This window comes from Wyeomyia smithii, chromosome 2, assembly GCF_029784165.1.
Source record: "Wyeomyia smithii strain HCP4-BCI-WySm-NY-G18 chromosome 2, ASM2978416v1, whole genome shotgun sequence".
NCBI lineage: Eukaryota > Metazoa > Arthropoda > Insecta > Diptera > Culicidae > Wyeomyia > Wyeomyia smithii.
In genome coordinates this window covers 34,075,253-34,081,252 of record NC_073695.1, presented here as the reverse complement: position 1 = coordinate 34,081,252, position 6,000 = coordinate 34,075,253, and positions in this window count along the sequence as shown.

Genomic DNA, 6,000 nt, shown 5'->3' with positions numbered 1-6,000 from the left:
CTATCACTTAAGTCCGTCAAATACGCTTCCAAACTTGTTTGGGACTGCATTGAAACCCTACGGGAACTCTCCCGGCAGAACTGAGTTTTTCTGTTTTGGGTGCCCGGACATAGCGGAGTCGAGGATAATGAACACGATGACTACCTAGCAAGACAGGGATCAGCTCAGCGGTTTATTGGCCCCGAGCTGTTTCTGGGTACGTCCAATTCCGCTATCAAACGCGAACTACTAACTTGGGAAAGGCTAGAAATAGCATCCGAATGGCAACAGGTACAGGGTTTCTTTACCACAGCAAACATCAAATAGCATTTTCACAGGAACCTTAACGTTAATGCGGTGGCATATTTCCACCTCGAATATTTAAATTAGATTTATCGAAATTATTTACATTACTCTTATGGCGACAGATCATTACCAACCCACCGCCGAAGCCAGAATACGTACGGATTCTACCACGGAGTCGCTGTCCTGTGTCGGACTTTCTGCCTAATATTGAATATCATCGCCGATCGCTTTTCCGACATTCGTTATCAGCTTGATGATGTTCGCATGTTGGCACCTCGTGGTTAATGCACTCACACCGCCAAGCATACTGAAGCCAGCAGAACTAGGTATATTTGACTATAACAAGCTTAACTGGGACTGCCATCATCCAACTTGTTCCTATTTTCTGGCATTTCCATTATTATGTATACATAATAGGGTGCCAATAGAATATAGGGAAAAGTTTGACCATTGAATTTTGAACTGCGGCAGCTTTAAAATGTTTGCCTTTTCGGAAAAAGTCCCTATGCAAAATTTAGGCTCAATCGGGTTTGAATCCTCAATGTGATCAAAGTTTGAATTTTCTACCCTTGGGAAAACTTCAAATAGGGTATAACTGCCTTTAGTGGACCACTTAGTAGCGTAGCTGCATATTTTGCAAAAAAAAACGTGAATATTTCAAATAAATTTAGTATTTCATTATGAACAAACATGAAGTAACATGTTTTCTATCTTTTCTGCATGAGAAACAACAAGATAATACCTTTTTTTCCTTGTAATAAAAGAAATAAATCATCGCTTCAGTTTCCTTTAATGAGCCACCCTTTCCTAATTTGGACCAAAAAAATTTCATAATTTGGGCCAGGTCTACCTGAATTATTTTCTCATCCACAGTTAATACACAGTATTAGGTATTTCAGTTGTGAATAATTGCACCATGCCGCAGATTGCTTCGAATTGTAAAGAACCATCCATAGACCATGTGGCCATTTCTTACTCGCTTCGTAGTCAATACCCCAAAGTAATACTGAATATTTTGTGTGGACCTTGGATGACGAGGATTTCATGAGATGAATTTTGCAACTGTAGACTGCAGCCGCTATGTCGTAATATGGAATCCTGCAAACAATTGAATCCTCTTCCGCGACAGTCAATGCAGTAAGTTTGGTTTGCCTTTTCGCGATTTTTCTGACCAAATGACTTCCTGTTTGCACGGAACATTACAGTGAATCGTGGAAAATTGTAGCGCCTGCCAGCTTCTCTAGTCGAAACACCATTTTTTATTGCTTGAAGACACTCGGTAACAGCTGCTTCAGTGTATTTAAGGCAGATCTACATTAAATTTGATATTGTCTCAGAACCTCCCGTATTTAAACACGAAATATCAAATTTCGAACGTAGAAAAATATTTGGGAACAAATTTGCAAATTTGAACTGAATGTACCACAACTCTTCTAAGAAACTATGTTAAAAGCATAAAATTCAACCAAAAAATTAACCATCTTTAACCGCTTGCCATCGTCTTAGATGCAAATATATGCAGCTGGAACCTTAAATGAAGTTTTTTCAAAGTTTTGAATCTTTCGTTTTGTGGTAATTTGGTAATGATATCTCGCGCGTAACATTACTAAAAGTTTACGTGAATCTTGGTATAATTACGATTACAGTTTAGCACATACCTATCCAAACAACACCGCAATAGCAGAGTATACCTGTTTTCTGAAGGTTTATGATGAAAATAAGCAGATAAAGCAATTTAATTTGTTCCAAAGCGGATATGTACACAATGTAAAAAACACGTACTACTTAAGATGATTTTGCAAGTGTTGAACACCATGATTTATCTCGTGCTCAAGAGTAAACTGTTCATGAAATAGATCAACAAAAACAAATTTAGAACAAAAACAGCCTTTCTCCATTCTAAGGTTCATAACCGATGCAGTAAATCGATAACAACCAGAAAACAAAAAAAAATGTTTTTTTTTCTATTTTTAGCCTATTAGCGAACCACGTTGCGACGGTATCAATATTATTCGCAAACCCAAGGAACACATGAATCTTCGACATAACGGTACTGCTTTTTTGTACGGCAGCTCTTCATACTACACCCTTCAAGGCAATGTAAACACCAAGCCTGTCACCTTGGTTCGAACCGTCTAACGTCACGAACGGGTCCGATACGCTCGCTATCTTGACACATGATGAGAAACCGCCAACGGTCACCCGACTCTGCTTAATCAGTTTTGCCGGGAAACCGTGTTCAAGTATTATTCGCCAATTCTCTTTGCGCCTAACTGAACCGTACGCCACCTTAAAGCTTATATAGAGGTGATGAATCTGTGAGTTTGAAGGAATTCAAGCGGGAAAGAATTGACTATTAAGTGAAAGTTTGCATTAGTAGTGTTTTTTCACTAGTGTATTTTGCTAAAAATAGTATATTTTTTGTGTGAGTACTTATTGCAGGTTATGGAGACGCTCAAATTTGCAACGAACCCAATAGATTTTGTAAAATAATTACTCGTTTTTTAATATTTGTGATGTGTTGGGACTCGGGCACACACCCAGTAAAAAAAACGAATATTCGAGGCCCAATTATAGTTTACAATCCCGGAAAAATCCCGGGGTTCCCGAATCCCATCAATAAAAGCCATCATAAGCACAAACAGTTGTCATTTACTGAAGCCAAGTGAGTGGCTTTGAAACATCAAAGCTTCCCGATATTAATGCCCGACAACACTGCATCGCTTGCCCAGACGTGGTCGCTCCTATCTACAACCATTCACTGCATAAAGTCATCCAAACAGATCATCCACACGTTCATACAGCTACCCCTTTACCAGCCGAAAGGTCACTGACGACCATAAAAGCTACCAAAAAAAACTTTGAACAATAAAATGCTACAAATCACAGATTGAGGGAAACAAAAAACCCTGCATCGGTGCACACGTTTGCTAATATGTGTAGGGGAAATGTCATTTATTTTCATAAGCAAACGCCTAAAGAATATATGGAGATCGAGAAAAAAACTAGGAGGGTGGTATTCAAGACACGACCGCATGACGTTGCACTACGGTATTCTTATATTCCATTTAAACAAATAGTAGAGGCATTACAACTCTAGTATTTGCTGCAATTTATTCTAACAGTGCATCTCTGAATGCTTAGACGTTAAAACGTCATAAACAATAATATATACTGAAAGAATGGATCTCTTTTATTTATTCGCTGTCATTTCATACATATTCGAATCAAACCTTTGTTCGTATCTGCACTACCAAGACGATCATTTAATTTAGCGAATTGGGTAAAATTTTCCTATCTAAGCAAAAAGCAAACTCAACGAAACTATCTGTAATTGGAGACCTGAACGATTCAAGCGAAAATTTTAAATTTAAGAATTGTTTGACATTAAATCGATAGAACTAATGCTAGGTTGGCACCAGCCCAGCATATAATTTATATATTTTGCTTTAAAAGTTTTGGCGAATGACAAAAAAATATGTTAACTTTTTTAATTGTGATTTAGAGTATTTCTGATTGTTTTGTTATTTTTCTTTCTCTGTGTGCGAGAAACAAAATCAAAACCGCGCACCGAGAAACAAAAACGAAAATTCAATGAATGCTTATTGAGAAAACTTTCAACTCTTTTTATCAATAATTTATGATACTCAAAAGAAATAAAATTTCTAGTAAATAAGTGTCATCATTCATCGGCAGTAATGTTTCCTCGATGAATAAAGACTGGCCGAAGAAGTTAAAATCGCTGTAAGTAAGAGTAACATTTGCATAAGTCTATGGGTGGTTTATGATTTTGCTGAGTTTTGATTTTGCTTTTCAAACGTCTACTTACATAAGAATAAATTGTTTGTGATTTATGTAAGAAGCAGGCCGTTGCTAGATAACATGACTAACTTTCTTGGAGAGGCAAAAAAATTCCTAAGAAATGTTTTTTCATTTGGTTTGAATCTTCTACAATTCGATGACGAACCTAAGAAAAATATAGAAGTATTAACGATGTGGAAATAAGGAAATTTCAAAAAACATTTAATTAATCTTTCAGAATATAAAACAAAACAACTCATAACTTCGTTGCTGCGAACCGTTTTTGACAGCCTAGGGATAGGAAAATCGAACAGTAATGACTACAGCAATGAATCTAAATGTAATGATACCGGTTTTATAGAGCGGCTTGAAAAAGCCTATTTTATTCTTCACGTGCACTTGGACTGTTGGAGTTGGTAATATTCAGTTTATCAGTAATAATACCTGCTCTTCACTATAAAAATTGTTTCAAATTTGTTCTACGTTCGTTCTTGTTGTAGTGAACATAAAATTATTGGATTTTACGGAAATTATCTTATCGTCTCTCAATTTCAATTTACTATGGAAAAAAAATTAAATTTCAATTTACTATGAAAAAAAATAGATGGAAAACCAATGTAATGTAAATTATTCAAATCTTTGACAAATTTAAACTGTTGCTGGAAAATCATAAATATTTGATAAACTTTATGATTTGAAATGACCACTAAAACCATTTAACAAAGAGATTCTCCAACTTTTGATACCTTCTCGCATACCCCTGACGGATTACTTCATTCTCCAACTGCTCCCCAGCTTTACATGTGTAGTCTGGGCTGTTCTAGTGGGTAAACACGCATGGGTGGGTACACACATATCCTACACATCATGATACATGAGAGCCTAAATGCGCGAAGCAAAGACAAGCGAAATATCAACTGCACTCGCTCTTCGTTTCTCGGCGCTTCGGGATCCCTGGTTGACATTGCAACAGAGTGCAACTGCTTAAAACGAAAAACCGAACAAACACCGACAGGCACCAGCCAAAAAACCCACTGCATTGGGGTTCTAACGGGAACATTTCACTCATGGCACCTCCGCTGTGCATCGCTCAGGGCTGACTGGCTATAGGGCCGGCCTGGGTTGGTGTTTTTCTATTGACAGCGTGAATTAGCACACCATCAAGTACAGGAAGGGTGCTCGGGATGCATAATAAGTCAGTACCGGGGTGGGACAAAATCACCGGCTAAAAGCTCACTGTGCATCCCTGTGAGCCTCGAGTGCAAGGTTTTTATGTGACATGCAAACATTTCCTCTTTTTTATTCGTACCACCGTTGGAAGCATAATGTTTTCTCACTTTTTTTCCTTCTCCACGACGAGCCTTTTAAAATGGTGTAATATTTATGTCACATCTTGTAAGACCGGGAAAGGTGCCGTCGTCGCACCGATGATGACGGAAATGAGTGGGAAGGGGGGAGAGAGCGTAAAGAACGCGAGGAACTTTCCGCGGGAAATCGCTAGCAATGTGCTGGGAAAGGTAAACTCTGAAGTGGGAATAATTAGTACACGGCTCGAGCATTCAGACTGTCGAGCCCTTGTCGGTTAACACTCTTCAGAAGGTGAAGTCGTGTAAGGTGTACGGAGGAAAATGCTCGCGGATGATATTCGGGATATGATTTGGGGACCAGAAAGTAATGCCAGCAACTGAGGTGTGAATATTACGGGATTTACACCTGAAAGTTGTTGTTGTTTTCTGTTGCGTTGCTTTATTTTTTAATTATGCAAAATAATTTTAGTGATTTTCACTTGATTTGATTTGACACTCCGGAAATACTACTTTTTATTGTAAAACTGTCACATTTTCCACCGTTCATTCATTCGCGAACCCCTTAAGTCTATTGTAAATTGAACGCTTGAAACCGTCAAATTAAAGC